This window comes from Protopterus annectens, chromosome 4.part1, assembly GCF_019279795.1.
Source record: "Protopterus annectens isolate FY-2018-M chromosome 4.part1, PAN1.0, whole genome shotgun sequence".
Classification (NCBI taxonomy): Eukaryota; Metazoa; Chordata; order Ceratodontiformes; family Protopteridae; genus Protopterus; species Protopterus annectens.
In genome coordinates this window covers 587,342,160-587,368,583 of record NC_056734.1, presented here as the reverse complement: position 1 = coordinate 587,368,583, position 26,424 = coordinate 587,342,160, and positions in this window count along the sequence as shown.

Sequence of the window (26,424 nt, the reverse complement as noted above, 5' to 3'; positions counted from 1 at the left end):
AGGAAAAAATATATCTTTATCTAGATCTATTTCTAATGCTTTCCACTCATACTTTGGTCACTGTGAGGGAATACCTCAACATTCTGGGTCTCGTGGCATCTATAATTCTCATGATAACCCTAGCAAGACCCCACATGAAAAAGATACAGTGGTATCTGAAATCTCTTTGGTAATAACATCAAAACTCTTCATCTCTTTAGATCCTAGTACTATGCTGACTTTGCCAGAAGAAAAATGTTTTGGTGGAAATGACAGATATCATTAAAACCAGGCCTCCCCTTCTCTATCCCTTTTCCAAAGCAGTCAGTCACCACAGACGTTTTGGACTTTGCTTAGGGAGCTGTTTCAGGAGGGATAAAAATACAGGGGTTGTGGGATATCAAGGACAGATGCAAACATATAAATATTAAGTTGATGCTTGTCCTGATCGAGGCACACAACTGGCTGAACCATCTTTGGTCCACAGGAAATCTTCAAGTGGTTACAAGCAATACCACGAACATGTGGTACATCAACAAGCAATGGGGGATACAGGTCATACCCCCTTTCCAGACAATCCATGTTAGCTTACAATAAAGCTACCTAACACAATCTCACTCTATAGGCATCCTACATTCTGCCACAGCAAAACTGTGTGGCAGACAAGTTGAGCAGGAACAAGGCAGATCCTCACAAATGGAAACTAGATCAAGGATCTTCAAAGATTTGATTTATCAGTGTGGAGCTCCTCAAGTGGACATCTTTGTCTCTGCTCTGAACAATCAACTGGTAAAATTCTGTTTCAGGACTCCATGTAAGAAAGCCTGGAAAACAAATGACTTTTCTTTTCTTTGTACAGGAATGTTCCTGCATGCCTTTCTACCCTTTCCAATAATATACAGGCTACTTCTGAAGATTCAGAAGGAATCCCACAAGATCATTGTGGTGACCACCTTCTGGCCCAGGCAAAGGTGGCTCTCCCTTCTTTTGGAAATTGCCAGGGGCAATTACCACAATGTTTCTAACAGAATGGATCTACTCACACAAGAACAGGAGTGTCTAATACACCTTGATATCAATTATTTTCAATTGACTGTATGGATGATAGGGTCTTAATTCCCATTAGGCACCTGCTATCTGAGAACATGCATCAGGTACTAATGGAGGCAAGAAAGCCTAAAACTAGAAAGTCATATATTAGCAAATGGAAAAGGTTTTCTAGTCGGTGCCAACGGCATAATCAACACCAATTCAGGGTTAGTTGCTCTCTGGTTTTACAGTATTTGTGTGAGTTGGTATCTTATGACCTTTTGTTACCTATCTTTCAAAGTTCATTTATTGGCCATTTCTGCATCATGTCTGCACATGGATCCTCCTCTATTAAAGCAGACTCATGTCAAAATGTTCTTGAAAGGGGCTTTACAAAATAGGCCTCCAAGTAAACAGGTGGCCCTCCTTGGGATTTTAATTTTGTGTTACAGAAGCTAACACTTTCTCCAACTGAACCAGCTAATCTGGCTGACTTGAGGTTCTTAACATGAAAAACAGTTTTTCCAATTACTCTGACATCTGCAAGAAGGATATCTGAGTTACACGCTCTTATGATGAGTCACCCCACCTCATTTTCCATAAGGACAGGGCTTCTTTTAGAAGTCATCCTTCTTTCATGCCTAAAGTGGCATCCAAGTTAACTTTAAGCCAAACTATCCATCTCCCCATTTTCCTTCCTGAAACTAAAAATGACGAAGAAATGATACTTCATAACTTGGATGTCCACAGACAACTCGAGTATTTTCTTGACAGAACTAAATCTTTCAGATATTTGAATCAATTATTCATTTTATGTGAAGGTAGAAAGAAGGCATGACCTGTGTCAAAGCAGACTATTTCTAAATGGTTGTCTAAGGCTATTACCTTCTGTTATGCTCAGCAAGACAAATCTATTCCAGGCAGGGTCAAGGCCCACTATACCAGAGCCTTGGCTTCATATATGGCTTTTTGTAAAGGGTTGGATTTTCTGGAAAAATTCTAGAAGCTACTACTTGGTCCCATGTACATACTTTTACAGAGTACTAGAAGCTTGTTCTCCTCACTAGGTCTAGATAAAGTTTTGCTATGACCATTCTCCAGGGGCATCTGGACCCCTTTCTTTCCTGCTTGCAAATATAATTAGTTATGGTAGTCTTCCTTCAGCAGTGATCAATATGAAGAATATAGTGCAATTGCATAAGTTGGACTTACCATAACAGTACATGAATGATCACTGCTGCAGTAGCCACTCCCTCCCTCCATCCCCCTTGTTTTTTGGTGTGTTTTTTATAGGTTCATTAGGTTCATAGGTGTTTACTAGGCTAATGACCACAAGGGTCTTTTCAAGCCTAGCCATGCATCCCAAATCTCTGACAAGTTCTTATACCCTTGATAAGTGTAAGCATTGGCCTGGGAGATGAACCATTTACAGATTACCTGTTTGCATCAGAGACATAGGACCAGGGATGAATTTCCGTTTTCCCATCCAATTGTCCAAGTTGTCCTTGAATTGGATTAGGGAGGAGCTCTGCTTCACATGGATGGGGAGCCTGTTCCATAGATGGGGTAGTCTCTGGGATACATACCTATATCTCCAGCAGATCCTATTTATATCACATGCAAGGTTTAAGTCTTTAGAATGGGTAATTCTGGTACTGTTTGTTTTGAGGATATGAAAGAGGTCCATCAGAGTGGGGTCTGACAATGCCCTGTATGCCAGACATAGATCTCCCCACAAAAAACTGTAGGAGACAGAATACAGGGATAGGGCCTTAAGGTAGTCTGCACAGGACATATTACTTATGCCCTGTATTCTTTTAGTGTGGAACCTCTGTGGATGTTCCAGTTGTTGGATATGTCTGGCTAGGTACATACAAAAGGGGGCATTGTACTCAATCATAGGCCTGATGAATGCTGAATACAGTGGAACAATGACTTTCTTGGACTTACCTTTGTTTATAAATTGCACAACATAGAATTATTTCCTCACCACTGTAGACATGTGTTGATCAAAGGCTAGATTACTATGTCTGTCCCTAAGTCCCTGACTACTAGGTCAGCTCTAAGGAGTGTATCGTCAATATGATACTTACAAGGGATGGATGACTACTCAAAGGATACTAGAGTGCATTTCTTGGCATTTAGTTTTAGTCCATGACTCTTACACCAATTTTTGCCTGTGTCAGTTCCTCCTGGAGAACATTTGTGTCAGTGTGAGATTCAATGACATCTCCTAATTTGCAATCATTTCAAATGTAGTCAGCCAGAGACCATTGACATTGGCCTTGATGTCTGAGAAGTAAATGCCAAAAAGGAGCTGTCCAAAGGCTGATCCCTGAGGGACTCTACTTGTGCCTGGCCTTTGTGTAGAGATGGACCCCCCCCCAACTCTAACTTCCTGTGTCCTGTCTGTGAGCCAGATGGCTATCCATTGGGTTACATACAGGTTTGTACCCAACCTCTTGAGTTTGCCAACAATGCCCGAGCTGGGTATTGTGTCAAATGCCTTGACCAGGTCAAGGTAGGCAGTGTGAACAATTTTGCCCTCATCCATTGCTTTGGTGACCTTCTCAAAGAAGTCCACCAGGTTGAGTAGGCATGATCTGCCCTTTACAAAACCAAACTGGGTTGGGTCCAGTGTTTGGAGGCTTACTATATCTCTGTTGATAATCTCCATGATAATTCTTTCCATGGTTTTACATATAAAACTAGTGAGACTTATGAGTCTGTAGTTTCCAGGGTCTGCAGATGGCCCACCTTTGTGCAGAGGGATGACTGTAGCCTTTCTCCATTCATGACGCATGAAGCCTGTTTGGAAGCTACAGTTAAATATTAATTCCAGAGGCCCTGATAGGTTTAATACTATTTATAAGGCATCCTGGGATATCGAATGGGTGCATTGATGCAATGTTCTTGGTCTGAGAGAGAGCATTAAGGACCTGTTACCTAGTGATAGCAGAGGAAGTTATATTCAATGATATTTCATGAGGGAAGGTTGGAGGGGGAAAGGAGTAAAGTTGGAGCTGAATTTATCAGCCAGGTGGCTTGCTATATCTTCTGGCTCATTATAGATGGCTCCATTTACAAAGAGCTCTGCACACAAATGTGTACTGCCTTTGAGGTTGTGGACATAGCTAAAGAATGCTTTGTGGTTGTCCTTGGCCTGGGAGGCCAAACTTAGCTCGCATTTGGCAAAACAACACCACCACACTGAAATAAATAAACAACTAGGATTTGAATGAAGTACAAACCACTCAGTAAAAAACTGTTTTATTTCTAGCGCCTCGGTGAAAACACCTTCTCGGAATACAAATCACATCAAACATTTCACTTATATACACACTATAAATGCATAATAATGATTATTCATTGCTGAAGGGGAGTATTTTGGAAGATATTAATTGTTTTTGTGCAAATGAAAATATATTAGAGGAGAAACTTTTATATAAAGAAAGTATTTATATTTCGAAGTTTAATACATTGGTCCCTATGGGACTTAGTGGGGAATTAAATTAGAAACGTTTGATTTAAGGGATAAATTATTTAATGAATGAATTATGTATTTATAATTTGTGTATAAGTGAAATGTTTGATGTGATTTGTATTCCGAGAAGGTGTTTTCACCGAGGTGCTAGAATTAAAAGTTTTTTACTGAGTGGTTTGTACTTCATTCGAATCCTAGTTGTTTATTTACCTTAAATTTGACTTTGGTAGACTTTATTTGTCCTCTGAGTTGTTTGTTTAATTTAATGAGTGCTTTTATCCTGCTGGGTGCTGCACCTCCTAATTTTTCCCATGATTTTCTTCCTACTGTTAAACATCTGATTGATTTTGTGAGTCCACCAGGGTGGCTTGTTTTGTGAGTTAGTTCTGTACTTCTTCCTGGTGGGTACAGCTGCCTCTATGCAGCTATTAACACGCTTGTACAAGGTTTCTGTGAACAGTTCTGCATAGACAGAAGTGTTCTCATGGTTTATAGGGGCTTGAAATGTTGCCAGGTTCTCACTTAATAGCAAGAGGTTAGCCTTAGAGTAGTTCCTGAATATTTTCGGTTGAGCTGGGTGGTCCAGTTTTATTTTTCCTTCAAAGGAGACCATTTTGTGGTCTAACTTTACAAGGGAAGGCATTGTAGTAGGGGGTGTGCAGCACTCTCCCATATTAGTGAGGACTAGATCCAATATGTTTGCACCCCTGGTTGCTGTATTGACTAGCTGGTCCAGGGTGTTTGTATTTACAAAATCCAGGAATCCCTGTGCATGTACGTTTGATGACATATAGGATTCTCACTTAATAATGGGGTAATTAAAGTCACCCATGAATATGGTATTGGGTTGGATGGTTAGTGTTTCTAATAAGGTTAAATACATGATATGGGTTTCCTGGGTCATAGAGGGGGGACCTATAGCTTGCAAGGAAGTGGTTTTGGATTTTAACTATGTGATTTGAACATGGAGCAGCTCAAGTGCATTGTCCTGTTTGGCCAACCTTTATCCCAGGCTGTAGGGATTTTTTCCCTTTCTAGGCTCACCTGCAGTATGTTGTAAATAACACATGTACTCAGGCCTGTTGCTTTACAAGCAAATGATATACATATTTATTTTAGTAGCTGTATATGGCCACCTACACCCTCAAAGTGCATGGGGGATTCTCTCCCTGCTCCATGCTTTCTTATTTTTACTCTGAGATTACAGCACCATGGAAAAAGAAAGATAACAGACAAACAACATAACACCCGTATCACTTTCTCCATGAGTCTGTCAGATCAGATCACCAATAAAACATTTCCATTAAATGAGCAACATCACCTAAACAACCTCAATCTTGAGTTATTATATCAAGTAACTGAGGCTCAAACTCAGCTGATCCAGCCAAGTGACTATAAGTCAGTATGAGCAACTCACTGTCAATTGCTAGAATGATTTTAAAGAAAAATAAAGAAGTTATACAAAGAATAATGTTCAATTCAGTGAAATGGCTTTCATAGAGCAAACAGGCAGACAACAAATGTGTGGGCAATCAAATTATTCGGATGATAGTGTAACTTTAACAATTAGGTAAACAATAGTCAAAGTTCAGTAAAGTTCAAAATTGATGTATCAGTAAACTGACTATTCTTTCTTCAGAACATGTTAAGAAAAATTTGAAATTATTTAGGTTGTGAGAATGTCTAAAAGTATCACAATAGACAAATTTCCGGGATTAAGAAATGTTGTGGCCTAGCCAGCACTGTTTAGACTGCCTGTGTGACAACCAGTAATGCTAATCATGCATGCAACCAGGTCAGTATACATGATGCTCAGCTCCTCATTGCAGCTGTAGCCACACCTCATTAGATCCCATCACACTGTTAAGTAAGATCAGCAGACACAAACATTGAAGGCACACGAGCAGCTGTGTCGAGCTCAAGAGCACAAGATGACAATGTTGATGTAATGTATCAATATAGCTATATCTTTATATATATATATATATATATATATATATATAGAGAGAGAGAGAGAGAGAGACACACACACACACACACACACACACACACACACACACACACACACACACACACACACACACACTCACTAACACACACACACACACACACACACACACACACACACACACACACACACACACACACACACACACACACACAGACATGTAACAGTAATGGCTGAGGGTGGAGTGGAGGTTACACTAAAGCAATATAAGTTATACTGATGGCCATGAAAAAGTGGCAAGGAAGGTGCACAGCAAAGCATTTTGGAAAAGCAGAATGGAGAAGGTGTTATGACAACACGTGAAAGAATAATAATTTGAAATTTATTCAAGAGAGGTGGCATGTACTATACATGATGTACTGATCTGCACCCATCCGGATGACATATAAGGTTACTGTAAATAAAAAAGGAAACTATGATGCCATCAGGGGAGTCAACCTATCAATGCAGTCTACATCCCATTATAGCTGCATTTCTCTAGTGCGGGGAATCCACTGAAGCACTCAGAATAAAGAGGGGTCATAAAGCACACGTATCAGGGAAATGTTGTGCAACTGCAGAGTGATAGCAAGAAAAGAAGAATAAGCATCAAGGGAACTGAACCCACAACCTTCCTATGGATATTCATCCCTATCAGTGGATTCGCTAGGGGAGTCACTGAAGCAGTCCATCTAAAGAGGTTTTATAAAATGCAAATATCAAGGTACATGTACCAACTGCAAACTGAAAATTGTAAAAAGGCTTACAACTGCCAGAGGATTCTAAACCTCAAGTAATTGCTGTGACACAGTATAAACAATTGCATGAGCCATTGAAAGGGTTAGAAGAAGGACATTGTGTACTTTATCATACACTGGTATGTGCAGCAATGCTTAGCTCATTTACATGACTGGATAGGTCATGCCATGAATTTTTCATCATTTTTCCTATATGATACAGCTTACCATTTCACCATGGTTGTGTATTGCCATTGATATTGGTTGCTCCCTTCCAAATGTCATGTGAAGTATGACAACAGAAAAATGATTTTGTATTATAAGTCCGTTGTGGGTATGTGTATGTTGTGTGTGTTGATCTATGTTTTCACCACGTTATAGGTTGAAAATGGGAATATAGGAGAGAGATGAAAAGGGAATAGGGAAGAACACAACATGAATATCTAAGAAATGAGCAAAATGGAGGTGGGATAGGATCCCATATTTCCCAACTTCTTCACTCAACAGTAGCAGATGAATCCGTAAATAAAGTTGGTTAAAAAATGTCTAATTCCATAACTTAATTTACAACCTGATGATACAGATGTTTCATTTCAGGGAAAGGAAACCCATAAATGCAAGAAAAGAGCAGCACACCTGAACATATTTGAATCCTTGCATTTATTACTGATATTCCCTAGAGCTGTGCGTTAGGATGGCATTGCAAAGAACTGTTCAGAGGAAAGATTGCTGAAAAGCATATTTGAAGGGAATGTCAGAACTGTGTTGAAGATGGAAAAATCCAAATTTTTAAACAACATAAAAGAATCAGGGGCTCAAACCTCTCCACTCAGTGTATTGAAAGTTCACAAATCATATCATGAGTAAAATGAGCCATAAAAACAGTTTGAATATATCCTTAAGTTTATCTTATTTTTCTATTTGCAAATTAATGCCCATTGACCATAACCTTGTGCATGTCACTGATGGAAAACTATCAGTGCATGTTATATACTTTTTGCAAACCAATATAGGATTGACGTCAATGGGTTTGGACCCCTGCCTTTCTAGCTGACCTTCTCTAGACTGGTGCATCATAAAGTGAAGCCACAGAAGAATTTATAATGAAATTCTTATGAATCATACTTTTCAAGGTTATGTTAGAACACTGTGGAGAAAAGAAGTGACCATTATTAAACAAGATACAAGATCAGGAGATCAAAACCCTGGACCCAGTTTAATGACAATGTACTCAGCACATTTTGCCATGGAAACTGTTACGTATACATATCATGTTTACCTTACTTCCTATTTGCATGGTGCCACATGAGACATCCCAACTCTGGGCCAGTAGTCAAGAAGCTAGAATCCTCACCACTGAAATTGAAGAGAGACATTCACTTGGAACAAAGGTAGATACACATAGTACTTACAGATGCAGCTCTCTGCATCAAGCACAATTTCCCTAAAGAGCATACAGGGAACACACACAGTCTGTGGTCTGGGTCTTTCTCTCTAGGCCCCCAATAAGACTCCCCACTGGCACAGCTGTAAAGTTGAGTCCTCAGCCGAGTGTCCAAGCCAAATCCTCCAGATCCCTCTTTGTGAAACCAGTTGTTTTTGTCTCTGCTCCAAGTAGCTGACACACACACTCTAAGAGATTTGATTTTCACACACACACACACACACACACACACACACACACACACACACACACACACACACACACACACACATACATACACACACACACACACACACACACACACACACACACACACACACACACACATACACACACACACGCGCACACACAAACTCACACACACACACACACACACACACACACACACACACACACACACACACGCACACACACACACACACACACACACACACACACACACACACACACACACCTGGGAAAGGCTGGCACAGATTTAGTAGATATGCCCACTTCTGCCCAGATTATAAGGTATTTATACTGCATCAGGCACTCCAAAGCCAGCTACTCTAAGGCTCTTACAAGGCCATCCAATTATACTGAGTGAAATCAATATGATCACAAATGATAGTGTTTGACCAATGCAGTAAGGCTTTCAGGAGTGGCCACAGAGTTACAAATAGATATAAGTACTCTCAAAGTTTAAAATATTCTCTAAAGGACCAGCAACAATGAAAAGTTTCAATATATTTAATAGCAAATACTAAAAGAGCATAAAATACTAAATATCTATTTACAATAAACACCAGAATTTAAATCACAGGAAATATTAAAATAACACAGATGAATAGATTCACACAGATACAGAAAATCAGTACTTAATTATTCTCTCTATATTTTCCTGACTAATCTAAAGAATTACTATTCCCTGGTCACTTACTAGAGCAAGGCAAGATGAAGTAGGTGAGTGGTTCTCTTTTGTCAGGTTCCAAAAAAAGACTGCCCTGAGACTTCAGACTCATTTAGTGTTAAAATATATTTTTTGTCCTGGATTACAGAATGACATCACATACATCTGGTCATCTGACTTTAGTTCCCATACTACCCCCCCCCTTTAATAGAAGCTGCCAGGATTTATCACAGATGTGTTAACTTACTCACCTAGAGCTTTGCTAAGATCTGTTGCAGCTTCTGGAAGTCATAAAACAACTTCAAACTTCCAACCTTCCAGAGTAGCACTTTGTTCTTTACTAAAGACAATACAGACGGCTTCCTAGTACAGATTTTTTTGTCTATGGCTGCATTGAGACCTGTGAGATAAAATTTTTTTTAAGTCATTTAATTTCAAACTATTTTTCAAAGTTAGATGGACTGAGATTAACCTCTTATCTTCCAGTATCCTCTGTTACAATGTATTCATTTCCACAGTTACAACAATACAGTCTGATATGCAAGTATGTTTCGTTTCTGTCCAGCAGGACACACTGTTGATACATTTTGAACACAATCAACTTTACAAATACATTTTTAACACAAACATTTATACAAATCAGTTTGATATACAAATGACATATAATTCTTTACAAAACACCAGCTAGCTATGCTGTCATATGTTGCACATCCACTGCCCTACTTCTCCTGGTGTATCTGGCAAGACTTCATATCATCACAACACACATTGACAATCAGCTCATTTGTGGCAGTTCCCACAATTTATTAGTGCATGCTATGACTTTTTCTTCAGTTCGCCAGAATACAAAACTGTCATTTCACTTTGTTTATGTATGAACATCTACATTTCTCTCCTCAACCTGTTGCCGAATGCACAACCACAGAAAGATGACTCTGATTTTTATAAGCCCTTTTCAGTCATGCATGTCATATGCTAATGTAATTTTAACACAAGGGTTGGAAAAGTATAGAACAAAGATGAAAAATTGCAGCAAACACAGCATAAATCAGAAGTTGAGTGAATAAGAACTGAAAAGCTGAAGATGGGTAAAGAAGAAAGATAAACATTTGAATTTGTACCTTTTTAACTAAAGATACCTAGACCACTGCATTAGCAAGGGAAGCCATAAAAAACTTATAAGAGTAGTTGTCAGAAAATAAAATATTTCAAGGGACTACAAAAACCATGAAAAAGGACAGTAAAATCCCAAAGAAATTTAATAGATAACACACTCTAAAACCTTGGCTATAAAAGGTAGTATTTTGGAAAAGGTCATTTTAAGTATGAAAATGATGTAGTGATTAAACAAAAATTGTTATATAAAGAATCAATGTTTATTTTGAAGTATAGTACATTAATACCATCAGGTATGAATACAGAGTGTAACTGGAGAGTTTTAATATAATTATCAAACCAAGAAGAAACTTTGCAGTGCGGAGGGTGTGATGTTCACTTCCTGAATTATGTCATGCACTTAGTTCACTTAATAAAAATTGAACTGTAAAATATAACTGCAAAATACATACTAAAAATAATCAAATAGAATACTAGTATGTAGTCCACAGTTGAGTTAAAAATGGAATATCCTCAAATTCAGTTATTTAGTTGTTTAATTAATTGTTTAATTATTTAATTGATTGATTGCAGATTTTTTTGGTATATAATGCTGCTGAATGTGTACTGTTTTACTCCTTGAAGGCTTTTGTATAGCTGAGGTGCTAGAGTGTGTTTTCTATAAAAATTATTTTGGGTTTTATTGGCATTTTTGTTGTTTTTTGCATTTTGTCTATCTGTGCTTTTTTGTATTAAATATATCAAGGGAATGTTAGAACAATGTGACTAAAACTAAACATTACTAAACAACACACAAACATCAGAAGATCATAACCCTCCGCCAAGTGTATTCATAATGTACATATTACTGTGAAATTCTTCCATACACATATTATGCTTACCTTCTTTTATATTTGCATAGTAAGTTATTTTTTTAAATGGCACGGCTTTTTTTCCAGACTGATACAAAATAGACATCACAAGACTTGAGCTTCTGCTTTTCTAAATGATGTTTGCAAGTTAAGCCACAGAAGAACGTATAGAGAAACAGTCAGAAAACAAACATTTCAAGTTAATGCTAAAACATGCTGAAAATTACAAAATGAACATTATCAAATAAGATACGAGAATCAGGGGATCACAATCCTCCCGCCAGCATATTGTCAATCTACACATAATGACAAATGTACACTGAACCATGAAATCAGTTAAAGTTATGCATTAAGTTTAGCTTATTTTCATATTCATATGTGATGACTTGTTGGCAATCAGCCCATATACACAGTAGATGTCAATTTGCTAGCACATGATACAGATTTTTTTTTTTTTTTTTTTGGTAACATATAAGGTAGACGTCAATGGATTTGAACTCCCTGTCCTTTTAATTTTGACTCTTCCCACAAGGAATCTCCACTCAGCTGAAAAATTCCTGTTAATCACATGTAAGTCTAATAATTTAGCATGGAGGAATCTGTACTTTTGTTAGGTCTTAAAGCTCCAGAATACCATCCCTCCACATAATAAAATTAGTGGAAAACTTCCTAGCTTCAAAATACTGCTCAAACAGCATCTTGTTCACTCATGGTCATGCTCAGTCATAGTCATGCTCTTGCTCTTCATCAGGTTGAGTCTCTCATCTCAAATTAATGTTTCTCATTGCTCATCTTTTATCCTCTTCCCCCTTTAGTTGTATTAACTTCCACTTCTCTACATTCCTCTAACATATTTTCTTTCTCATATAACCTTTCTGCTTTCTGGGACTTATCCTATCATGCCATCCTACCTATAATTGTGGACCCATATCCTGTTACACAAAACCCATATCTCTACTAACATATCTTTACATCTTACTACAGCTACCATTCCTTCTACCTGCCTCTTCACCAGTGCTAACAAATGTATCCTCATTTTTCAGGACATAGTAACTTGTTATGTGACTCTCTGCTAAGGTTTTATGTTTTAATAAAACACATCTAGGCTATCTTATTTCTAATGAAATAAAGACCTCATAGTCTTGTAAAATATATAGTTAGTACTGGTTCTTCAGTTACAAAAATACTCCAGTTTGTCAATATAAGAAGTATTTTCTGCAGTTCTGTTATGCAACAGCTGTATCTTTGAAGTTGTAAATGTGTAATATAAATCGAATTATGTATGTATTTCTGATGGAGGTTTTCTTCCCATGCCTCCTCTGAAAATGGGCTTTGCCAGTTGGACTATCCCAGTCAACAAATACAAACAAATTAATTTATAACTGATATTTCCAGTCCAGTGCATTAGCAAGTGAAGCTACAAAATAACTTACAGTGATGTTGTTAAAAATACACAACTCATGGGAATGTCAAAACAGTGTTGATAACAGAAATCTGAATGCTGTACAACAACATACAATGATCACTGAATTAAAATAATGAGACATGGAAGCTGTTACATACACGTTTACCTTATGCCATATTTCCATGTTAGCTTAATGGCACATGACATGGATTTTCTTAATTTGTGATAGCAGATGGGAAATAAACTCTCTGTTTATAGCAAAGATAATATGTAGGCATCAATGGACTGAAAACAGATAATTTCTTACTCATATTATGCAAATCAGTGCATTAGCTAAGGGAGCCACTGAGCCACTGAAGCTATTTTACTGTATGGAGTTATTACCAAAGACACATATCAGAGAATTGCACCACACTTGCAAAGTCGATAACAACCAGTGTAAAACATCCTACAACCCCCATGGAATGTCAGCACCCCCACCCAGTGCATTGACACAGTATAAATAATTTCATTAGTACACTGAGCCATGAAAACAGTTATACCAAAGACCTTCACTTAACAGTGTTATATATTTGACTGGTCTTGCTCATCTGTGCTCACTCAGTTGTTTGACCAATGCTAACATCCTAGAACATTTCAAGAATTTTCTTCATTTTGCCTTAAGACAAGGAATAACATTTTTCTTTCTTTGTCAATGTGCATTGGAGTTGTTCTCTACAACCCGCTGTGCAAAGTATGCCCACAGAAAGATGTTTTTTTTAACTTTTTTGTGTGTTTATCTACTTTAGATCAGGTTAAACATTGGCAATGAGAGTGCATGGCTAATTGTTATGCAAACTTACAGTGATTTTTCTGAATTCAGCCCAAAGTCTAGGGCAAAATATAAGAAGGCAGAATGAACTACTGGTAAAGCATAGAAATAACTCTGAAGAATCAGGATATAGACTCACCTTTATTGGGCAAATATAGAATAAATTAATGATGAGGCAGTAGCAGTACTAATAGGAGAGATCAGGATAGAAGTCGTTAAAAAACTATGAGATAAAACCACAAAAAACAGACATGGTGTTCCTCAGCAGGATGATAATAGTACAGTAGAAACAGTAACAACAGTAAGGTAAGCAACTCACAGAGAGTGCAAGATTGTACAGCAGACATAGCTGGTTAACAGATAGACATCTCTTTCGTTGCAGAAATATGAAAAAATAAATTAGTCTTTACCCTTAGAACAAAACAGGCATCATTTTAAAGTTGTCTTTGTTTCAATGTTGCTTTGTAACTGGGGATCCTCACTAGGAAAAAAATACTGTAATGTCACAAATGAAGCAGAATGTTACATTATCAGTCAAAAGGTTCAGAAACTAGCTGCCCACCCACTGTTGAGGATTTCTTGTCCTCAGTGAAAGACCTGGCAATCAAAGAAACTAAGACCAAAGAACTTAGAATATATCCAAAGACATTTGTTAATAATCCTTGGACAAAAGTTTTAGCACTTATTGAGACTTTACAAATGGACCATGACTCTTTCTGAATTGATAATTATACTAAATAACTTGTGTATTTTAACTGTTATCTGCAGTTTTGCTTCAGGCCTATGTTTGTTTGTGTCTTTCGGCTTTTCCCGGTTAGGGGTCGCCACAGCGGAACTCTGGTCTGCTAATGATTGGCAGTAGAGTCTTACGTGCTGGCTTGCAGGGCCTAATGCACAACTTTCAATGAAGGAACGCCCATTCATACCTGTCGCCACACAGAATACGCTCTAACTGAGAATCGAACGGGCAACGTCTAACTGTGAGGCAACAACGCTACCGCAGCACCACCACCGCAGTGCTTCAGGCCTATGTATATATTGTAAATAATTTTTACTTTGTTTGTTAATAATTTGTCTTGGAATGAGAATACTGTTTGTCATTTGTTGTCTTTTACTTTTCATGGAATACTTAATAAAATATTTTGAAAAAAAAGATTCAATATAATCCAGTACAGACCCTGAGAAATATGGAATATTTATCGAACAAGGGGCAAAGGTTTATCACTACAGGACATTTTCATGATAATGGATGGCTACTCCACGTCATGAAACATAAGCAGCATATCACAATGAGGACTGTTAACCAGCCTAGTGAGACACACTGCACTACTTCATTCCCGTCTTCAATATTTGCGCATGATGTTAACATGATTAAACATAAAAATGAATGGTTTCAGCAAAATATCATTTAACTATTGAGTGGGAGGTCATCATACACATTACTTCATCTTCATGGGCAATGATGACACCATTTACTTGAATCGCAAACTTCAATGAGTACCATTGTTATAAATGTTAAACAGAAAAGAGATTCGCTGTGGTACATATTCGGGGCCTTGAGTCAGTTGTTCAGGATAATGGTAAAGGCGCTGATATAAAGACATAGCAAGAAAAGTACAACAAATAAGAAGGTCACTACCATATAGGAAGACCTGTATAAGATAACAGGCTAAGCTTTGCTGCAGTGTAATAGAACCTGTGTTACATGGTCTGTAAACACTTGCCAAGATAACAGGAAAGGATAATTCATTTTTCCAGCTTGGAATCAGACTGACATAAAATGCTCTAGCAAAAGAGTGCAGTGATCCTGCAGACTTGAATTATATAGATCAAGCTCGAGTTTTAATACTTATGTAAAGTATTTATGTATATATTTGCTAAAAAAGTGACAAACAATATCACCAACATTGATAGACATGGACAGTGTGCTTTTCTGAAAGAGACACAGACATTTCACAATATTAGTACAGCAATGATGGTTAGCAGAAAATTGGAACATTAAAAAAATTGCTTGGTGGGTGTGCATGCATGCAACAGGATCTGATGGGATTTTATGTACAGGACAATGTTAGTATTTGTGTACCCTATTAAAATATCGCAGCTAATAAACAGAACAAATAAAGAACCAGAAGAGAGAATAAAAATTGGAGAGGTCATCTCTCAGAGATTGATTTTCAGTAGACAAACCAGCCAAGTAAGTCCTCTTTCACTTCTACTGTTTGCACTATGTTTGGAGCATTAAGCAAGGAAAATAATGTGGTCACTAATCCAAAAATATAAATGTTTGCTGATGAGATTATACTGTATCTGGCAGATACTGAAAAGGATATTCCTGTATTGTGGAATGTTTTCAGACAGTTCTAAGTATTTTGGGATATAAAATAAATGAAGATAAAATCAAGGCAATAGCTGTAAATTATGTACCAACACATGAGTTGCTTCAACAGTATCCATACTTAATGGGGTGTGATAAAATGAAGTACATAGTTATATGGATTAAGAAGGATTCTGTTGCAGCAGATGATGATATTATGAGGAGACCTGAAAATATTTAAAAATAAAATAAAAGACTGTAACATTATGTTGATTGATATGGATAGTAATACACAGGAAGTAAAAATATTTTACTCTCTTTAGCTATTTATATGTATATAGATATATATTTTTATAGATATACATATTAGGCATATGATTATCAGCCAGATGAGAAGCTTTTGATAATTAATCAGTTGAAGGGTTTTGTTTGTGAGGGGAGGAGTGCAATTCTTAAGCTCCTTAAGATGATTCTCTTTGAAAAACAAGATGGCTTAGGGCTACCTGATTTGAAAGGATATGTTATAGTGACAAAATTGAGGCTTTTATATATAATACACACACACACACACACACACACACACACACACACACACACACACACACACACATATATATATATATATTTTTTTTTTTCATATATATATATCTGTGTGAGTGTGTGTGTGCATGTATATATATATATATATATATATATATATATATATATATATATATATATATATATATATATATATATATATATATATATATATATATATATACACACACACACACACACACACACACACACACACACACACACACACACACATGTATATGTAAAAGAACCAACAAAAATGCCCAGAAATGAGTCCAAACATCAGGTGCAAGATGCAACTTATATTAAATCCACAGAGAACCAGCTCTCAGGAACAGAGAATAAATTATTATATTCAGTGTCTAAAATAGCACTCAGTGTGACAGCTGCAAACCGGTTCCACTGCTGTTCACAATTTCCTCAGTGCAAAATATTAATCTGAATGTATTACATCTTGACAGCATTTTATAACAATTCAAATAAGTTGAATGAAAGATATATATATATATATATATATATATATATATATATATATATATATATATATATATATATATATATACACACACACACACACGCACATATATATATATATATATATATATATATATATATATATATATTAACTATAATGGCATCTAGTGGAGTGTGTGACTAATAGCAGGTATCAAAAGGAATAAAGCTATTACCAAAGTAGAAGTGACATCTAGGGATGTATGTAGCTCATAATACTCCATTTTAACCAAACCTAACAGTCACATAACAGGGATTTAAACAAACATATTATAGCAGTCATTGTCCTTACATTAAATTGACTTTCTACAATAAAAACAATAATGAAATATACAAAGTATATGACTAGTAGCAATGCCATGAGGAGTAGTTATAATCCCACAATCGCAGTGACATCTAATTGTGGATGTAATTCATAACACCTCATTAAACCTGGTTTGTATAGCGAAAATCCATCTTTTTAATTTTTTTTGTCTTGACATTGTTACCACTGTCATTTATGCAGTCTGCACTTTACCAATTTAGTTATACTACTAAAGGTTACCCTTGCCTACTGATGAGTATGAATATGATTAAAAAGGGAGTTTCTCTCTCTTTTACATCTTCTTTCACTCAGGTGTGAAGAGATATGACCATTAAAAGCTCTTGAAACCTGTTCTGTATAGACAGACTCACATGAACATATCAACAGGTATACTATCCTTTCAGTCTGGCAAGTAAAGTTATGTCTAATATCAAATGACTTACAGATAGTAACAGCAATAAAGTGGTATCTGGTATTAGAACCATACTGGCATTGGATTCAGTTCTCCTGAGGGTTGAAAAAATATATATTATTCAATGAATATTGTTTTTAGTTTTTTAACAAGGAGTTGCTTATATCAGGATGAGTGTTCACCAAGGGTTCTTCCACATCAAAAACTGAACATACAGTTATGCTGTAATAATGTACCAAAGAAAGTACCAATATATGTCCAGCAATTGCCTGATTAAAAAAAATGCTACCATAAGTGTAAACCAATTGCAGAGGTACAGAACCACTTACTTCAGTGCTTCCAGGTTTATAGTCTAATTGGTTTTGTCTGTTGTTGTTCTAAACCAAATCCAAGCAAGTGGCAATAGTTCTTTCATTATATCAGTTAAGTCCAAAATTGTTTGCTAAATTACTATATTATTTTTCAAAGTCTTCAGAGTTACTACAAATTCTTTTTAGTTTCATATAACTAGACATGGTAACACTTGCATAATGTGTTTGTGATGACTGTTGGTCTTAACTAACAGAGGATTCCTTGTTAAAAGTTTCTGATACAAAGAGGTATATATAGTGCCATTTGATAATGTACTAACAGTAATGTCTAATTAATTGATGGTAAATAAGTTACACTATGCAAGTGAAGTTTGGAACAGATGAATTTGTCACAGGATGACCTTGGATGGGTAAAGTGGGGGGGGGACACTATAAGTAGGGTGATAGGTAGGTTGGGTCTGTGGGGGTTGGGAGCGGGTAGAAAAGAGTTAATTAAGGTGGGAGTTGAGGGAGGAAGTGAGGTAAGGCTTAGGGGTGAGTCTTAATGGGGTTTTGTAGGGTAAATTGTTATGAGTATGCACATTTTGGTGTGATCTTGTTGTGAAGCAAGATCACGTCCTGACAACCTGAGGTTTGTGGAGGGGTAGGCTTTGGGTGGTTTTCTTGATTCGGGTGAGTGCAAACTCTTGGCGGTTATTATCGGCAGGAGTGTGTTTTTTTTCCCCTCTCCCCTCAAGGGATTTGTTGGGGGTCCTGGGATGGAACTGTGTGGGGAGGTGGGTGGCTGGGGTTGGTTGTAGTGCATTTATTTTTGGTTCATTATCAATTGGTGTTGGTTACATGCTGGGGCTGATCATGGGGTTTGAGGTTTGGTGAGAAGGTCATCTGTTGTGGGGGTAATCTGTGTGATGCTGTACTACTTCGATAGGTGGGATAAAATATGAACATGATGGCTAGCTTGTGGTATATTGCCTATTCCTATCCAAGTTTTGTGGGTTGTTGTGGAGTGTGGGGAGCACTGTAGTGCATTTGAATTTAGATCGCATGGAAGAAGCCATGCAGTTGGTGCAACCAGGGTGGGCATGCCTCTGAGAGGTATTGTGCAAACTATCAGGTCATTCTGAGTAATCCAAAGACAAAATATATATTACTCAATGAATATTGTTTTTAGTTTTTTACAGCGCTGCTACAGTGGAGGAATGGGACATTTGGGGGAGATCATGTGGAACAACAGTATAGAGAGTCCCAAGTTCTGGTTCATTGCTGTTTTGCTGGTTCTCTTAGCTTTTGGCACATTTCCTATCATGGTGTTTCAGTGGTTCTGCAAAGTATGGTGTTTGCCAGTTTGCATTGCATTCTCGGTGGAAGTGGTTCATTGGTGGTAGTGGCCTTTCGCGGGCAAGCAGGCCTTATGCCGTACCTCGCGCATGCACATTGGGGAGGATGGCTGTTGGAGAATCGAGTAGTTATGCAGGGTTTCCTCCATTTCTTCATTATCCTAATTTCTTTACATTATGCGGACTGGTTACCGCTTTTTATATTTTAATTTTATAATGGTTTGTCTGCAGGAACTGATAGAGTCTCGCAAGAAAATACTACCAGCCTTTACTTGTGACAGGTGGGAAAATTGGATGATCTCTACACAAACTTTGTGAAACTGGGGAGCCAGTCAGAGAAGTCCTCCTTGTGTCTGTGCCAGTAAGCGCAATACTTTGTTCCTTGAAAGTCATTGATGATGAAATCCCAGATGGCCGAGTGGTATGTTGGTTCACTATGGTGTAAAAGGTATTGGGTTCACGCTCTGCTAGTGCCAGTTTTTGTTTTGTTGAAGCTGTAGTGACAAATTTCTGTGTGGTGCTAATAAAAATACATTCATGGTAAATTAAATATTTATTCATTGGTTGCGGTGTTTGTGACTGTCAGTGGAGGGACCAAAGGACTATTAGTGATCTGTGTTATATATATGCATTTAGGCTGTATATCAGCGTAGGTGAGTCTGACTGACAAATCGGTTCTATCTGGTGCAGCTGGCAACTTTCATTTCCAAGGGCTGACCTAGTGGACGGGATCTCTTCTGTGAAGATGTGATTTTTGTAGGAAATGGATTTGGGACTGAGGGTCCTGTTCAGTGGATGGGGGGGGGGGATCTTGCAAAAGCTGGGATTGTTGTTCTATATGTAGTATTACTACGAATAGTTTAAAGATTACCCCAAAACTGTTGTTTATTACCTGTGTTGTCGCTGTGTCTGCTCTATTTTGTAGGTGTTGTTCAACTACGTGTTGAAGACTGGATTGATCTGCTGTTCAAATAGGGTGATGTTCAGGTGTCTATACCTCTCTCAAATTGTTCCTGATTTTACAGAGCGCCCCCGGATCAATCTCATTTTTTGCATTGTACATAGTAAACAATTCTATTTTCTAGTAAATTTTATAAGGATCAGAGTTTGTAATGCCGTGTATTAGCATTTTATACTTGCTATTGTTCAAAAAACGTATAGTGGTGTATATCTGTGGTTCTATTTTATTTAAGTATTGTCCCTGATTTGGGGATTTTTCTCCCTAGGAGTATAAAAAATCATCCCTTATTTTGGTCTTCTGTTATATTTTGCTTCTTAAACTGCCCTGATTTCTTTGCATGGGTTGTAATTCCAAGGGGCTCTGCATACTTCCCAACTTAGAGCAAGAATTCTGGGAGAACCTGGGCTCTTAAAGAGTGCAAAAGTGAACTGGAAGATTTCTATGAATGCATGCACAGGGACAAAATGAATCAGCATCTGAGACAGATCAGTGAGCAGAGGGCTAAGTTAATTAAGGAGGGGAAATGCACTCTTCCCCTTCTCATGTGGTGAAGGATGAGTCAAGGCCATGATAAAGACATTGAAAAGTGAGGAAAGACTTCATATTGAAGGCACCATTCAAGATCCCCGGAGCAAGCTGAAGTGTGTATATACTGATAGTGTAACAGTACTACTATAAAAACCTGCATGTCTGCTTAGATGGACTAGTATCATTGCCATGTGTAAACCTAATTAAAATATTGTTTAAAAAAAAAAAAAAAAACAGGGCACATTCATTGGTTGATAGGTTCATAGGTTGGTACAAGGGTTTTGGCCCTAGGGCCTATACAAGCCTAGCCATAACAATTCCCTGGCTATTTATTCCCAAAGTATTTACTTCCCTGGACCCCTGTCAATCAGGGAGATTGATGTGATCCCCAGGATGAATTTCCTATCTCCCATCCAATTATCAAGGTTCCTTTTGAAGAGGGCCAAAGAGGTATTCTGCTTGACATGTATGGGCAGTCTATTCCAGAGTCTGGGAAGTTTCTGGGTCAGGAACTTATCTCTCCAGCATGTTTTGTTCATTGTGATGACAAGGTTTAGATCCCTGGAGTGTGTGTCTCTGAGGGAGTGGGATTTCTTTAAGTGAAGCATGTCCAACAGCTCTAGGTTTGATGTGGCCTTGTATGTTAAGCAGGGATCGCCACTGAGTAGACGATATGCAACAGAGTATAGGTGGTGTTTTTTTAGACGGTCAGCATAGGGCATCTGCTTTAGGCCTGTGATTCTTTTAGTGTGGTATTTCTGTGGCCTTTCCAGTTGTTGCAGATGTTTTGAGAGGTACATACCAAACGGGCAATTGTATTCTATAATGGGTCTAATGAGGGATGAGTACAGTGGGACAATGACCTCCTTTTTTCTGGATGAAAAGTCCTTAGTGATGAGGTGTGCCACATAGGAGGATTTCCTGACTGTTGTGGCAATTTAGTTATCAAAGGTGAGACCACTGTCCACCTGTGTCCCTAAGTCTCTTATCACACTTTCGGTATTTAGTGTACTGCCACCTATGTGGTAATTCTCGGGTATGTGTTTTTTCCCAAAGGGGATAACTAGACATTTCTTGGCATTGAACTTGAACCCATGGCTCTGGCACCAAGCATCTGTTTCTGTAAGCCCCTTTTGTAGAATAGCCACACCATTTGGGGATTCAAGAATGGCTCCCAGTTTGCAGTCATCTGCGAACTTTGTTAGCCTGAGTCCCTTAGTGTTGGCCTGTACTTCAGAGAAGTAGATGCCAAACAAGAGCAGTCCCAGGAGTAAGCCATGAGGTACTCCACTTGTCACTTGTCTGGAGTTGGATTTGGAGTCGGCTACTTTTACAGTCTGGGTTCTGTCAGTAAGCCAGTTGGCAACCCATCGAATGACGTAGGGATTAATGCCCAGCTTAGTAGGTTTAGCTATGATTCCAGAGTGGGGGATGGTGTTGAAGGCCTTGGTAAGGTCCAGATAGGCTGTGTGGACCACGTTACCCTTGTACATGGCTCTGGTGACTAATTTGAAGAAGTCAATCAGGTTCAGGAGACAAGATCGGCCCTTCATGAATCCAAACTGCATGAGGTCCGGTGTTTGAAGGTTGCCAATGTCTTTGTTTATAAGTTCCATGATAATACGCTCGATGGCCTTGCAGATCAGGCTCATCAGACAGGGCAGTAGTTCCTGGGATTCAAGGTTAATTCCCCCTTGTGGAGTGGGATAATTGTAGCTGTGTACCACTCAGTGGGCACAAAGCCTGAGGTAAGGCTACGATTAAACATGACACTTAGGTGACGTGCCAGTTCATTTTGTAGTTCATGTAGTACACAGCCTGGGATGTCATCTGGTCCCATGGATGCTGTATTCTTAGCTTTGGAGAGTGTGTTTATTTACCTGTATGGCAGTTATTACTGGAATTTGGCAATCTTTCAGTATTGAGATGGGCCCTTTAGGAGGTGAGGGGGGGGATGAAGTTTGCACTGAATCAATCTGCCAGGATATTGGCAATATCCTTGGGATCAGTATATTTAATGCCATTCTGTTGTAGCTCAGAGCAGATCTGAGAATTGCCATTCATAGCTATAGAATGCCTTGTGGTTGTCTTTGGAATCTTTGGCAATTTTATTTTCATAACTAGCTTTGGAGGATTTTATGAGGGATCTCAGCTTCTTACTGAGGCTGGTATGAGAGTTTTTTGCATCCTGGGATTTTCCTCTTTTCTACAACAGTTTCTTCCTTTTGTTGTAAAGTTTGTTCATGGCAAGGAACCACCAGATTGGCTTCCTTTTTTAGGAGTAGAGCATCTTGGTTCTATTGGGGATGGCACGATTCATGCATGAGTGGATGTGTTCATACAGTGCCTTAGTGTAGGATTCAGCAGTCGAACTTTCAGTTCCCGTTTGCATAAGTGTCATGAAGTTTGTCACTTCTGACTTGAGTAGCATGAAGTTGGCTTTGGAGAAGTTTTTTTTATGGAAGTTTCCTTGCTGGGGGGTGGGGGAGGGATGTGGATGTCAAGGGTGATTAGCTTATGGTGAGACATGACCAACGAGGGGGTGACCATAGATGTGGAGCATCGATTTCCCATGTTGGTAATGACCAGGTCTAGGATATTGAAGCTCCTGATGGGACTAAGGATTAGTTGATCCAGGGAGTTGGAATTTATGAATTCCAAGAACGGTTGGGCAAAGGTGTTGGTACATGAGTAGTTTTCCAAGTTAATGACAGGGTGGTTGAAATCATTCAGTATTAGGGTGTTTGGTTGTATCTTAATATTTTCCAGTATGTTTAGAAAGGTGTAGTAAGAATCTTGGGGCATGGTGAGGGATCTGTAGCAAGCTACAATTTGGATTTCAGTCTTATCTAGTGTTAGTTGCACCTGGAGAATTTCAGATGCATTGTGTTGGGAAACTAGCCTGGTGTTGTGAATATCCTTGGTGAATACAGACACTCCTCCACCTTTAGTGTTTTGGTCCTGGTTTGGTGGCCGAAAGGTGTGATAAGAGTTGTAGCCTGGTATTGTAGGGGTGCTCTCTGGTGACTTGAACTATGTGTCAGTTACTCACAGATATCAATGTTCTCCCTTTTTAGGAGTGCATCAAGAGAGTGCATTTTGAGTTTTAGACTTTTAGCATTGAGTAGCATTACCTTCAGATTTTGCATGCTTGTACCTGTTATGGTGGTGGTTTTGTCCTTTGAACGTTGCCTAAAAAAGACACTATGGGGTAGCAAGAGCCTTAGCCAGTAACTTGAATCCCAGGGGTGACAGGTACAGACCATCTCTGGCAAAGCATCATGGTCTGTCCATCATGTTGTCCCAGGCAGACAGATACTGGATCCCCTTTGAATGACACCAGAAGCTTAGCCAATTGTTGAAGTCAATAATTTTGTCCTTATACTGTGGTATCATTCTGGGCAAAGGCAGGATGCTACTCAGGGCTAGGGTCATACCTGCCTGGGCCACATGATCAGAGAGCTCTTCCATGTCTCTTTTTATGTAGTCCAGGGAGGTACATCTCAAGTCATTCACTCCAACATGGACAATGACAGAGTCATATTTGTACTTGTTGCGGAGTGACTTGAGTGCATGCATTATGTGGTGGATCCTGGCACCCGACAGGCAGCTGACTGTAATTTTCTCCTTGTTCAGCCTGGTGAGTGGGATATCAGTGTGCTGACTATAGAGTCACCTATGACTAAAGTGTTGGGTATGTTGTCTTGCCTTAGGGGCTGTTGTTGGGTGGCACACTGGTTTTGTGAGCTATGTGACACTTTGGTTGTGATTGGTGTTTGTTTGCGTTTCAGCTTAGGAAGTCCTTGTTGCAGGTCATCAAATGTCTTTGGGTGTTTGCGTTTTATTAGGACCATGACAAGTGAAGTTTGGAATAGACAAATTTGTCACAGGATGACCTTAGATGGGTAAAGTGGGGGGCGAGCTGTAAGTAGGGTGATAGATAGGTTGGGTCTGTGTGGGTAAGGTGCGGGTAGGAAAGAGTTAATTAAAGTGTGAGCTGAGGGAGGAAGTGATGTAAGGCTTAGGGATGGGTCTTAAGGTTTTTTTTTGGAGGGGAAATTGTTATGAGTAAGCATATTTTGCTGTGATCTTGCTGCACTCCCAGCCCTCCCATTTCCATTTTTTTTTTTGTTATGGCTTGAAGGGTGAAGAAGAGGGTCAGGATTAACCCTGTTCTGTCAACCTCAGTAGGATATTTGGAACTGAGATGGTGATTTGATGGTGGGTGAATTGGAATGGAAATATGGAATTGATGATGATATTAAGGTGAGCGGGGACACTGCCTTCAGGATTACTATGACTTGGAATGGAAATTGGAATTGATGATATTAAGGTGAGCGGGGACACTGCCTTCAGGATTACTAGGATAAGTGAGCAAGTGGGGGACGCTGCTTATCCAGGGTGAGCAGGTGCACTGCCCTTATGTTTACTATCTTATTTGTTGCAATGTTGGATTCTGTGTGCCTCAATAAAGTTTGATGTTTGTTATTCATTTCCATTACAATAAAGGTCGTCAAATGTCTTTGGGTGTTTGTTTTATTAGGACCGTGACAACGAATTTTATATTGTAATCTTTCTCATTCAAATATTTCTCAGATTAAATTAACTGTTCCATATTCCCTTTCTAGACAATCTACACACATCATTCAGAAACCTACTCTACATGTATATGTTGTATGAATTTGTTTTTAGTAGAATGATAAATTAATTCATGACCCAAGAAGACAATAAACAAATCAGCATAACTTGGGGCAAAAGTAGCCCCCACTGGGGTTCCCTTTATATGGAAATAAAATTCACCTCTAAAGTAGGTTCACCTCAACAAAAAAGCTAATATTTCAATTAACAGATTAACAAAATGTTCATCATATAGCTTAGTAGTGTCTCATCAAAATTATGCTGACGTAATTGCACCCTGCTGTCAGACAGTAGCGTACAGTGTTTGAGCTCCCATCATGCAACATGTGCATCTCACAGAGGATACCACTGCTTTGGAACAGACTCCCATCCACATAAAACAAAGTTCATCTCTGTCCATATTCAAGTGCAGTAATGGACAGAAGCAGGCCCTAATTGTTTTATCCCATGCATGGGCCCCTTCAATGTATCTATGGTCATATCTCAATTATTCTCTTTAGGGTAATATATTATTATCGACCATGGGATGGGTAAGGCCAATCTATAATGTAATGGGACAGGTCAATTCAAACACAAAAAGGGAAATTGGTTAGGCTTAAAATGATCCACAACAGCAACTAGTCTAACACATGCATATGAACCTATGAACATATAAAGATGTATTCTCAGCATAAAGGTCACTGATCAGTTTTAAGAAAGCCTTTTAAGTCACTATAATTCTCAAAGTAATGTTTGTTAACAAAGGCTTGAGACAGAATTCTTAAAATTCTGATAACAGTTCATTTAAATACCCTC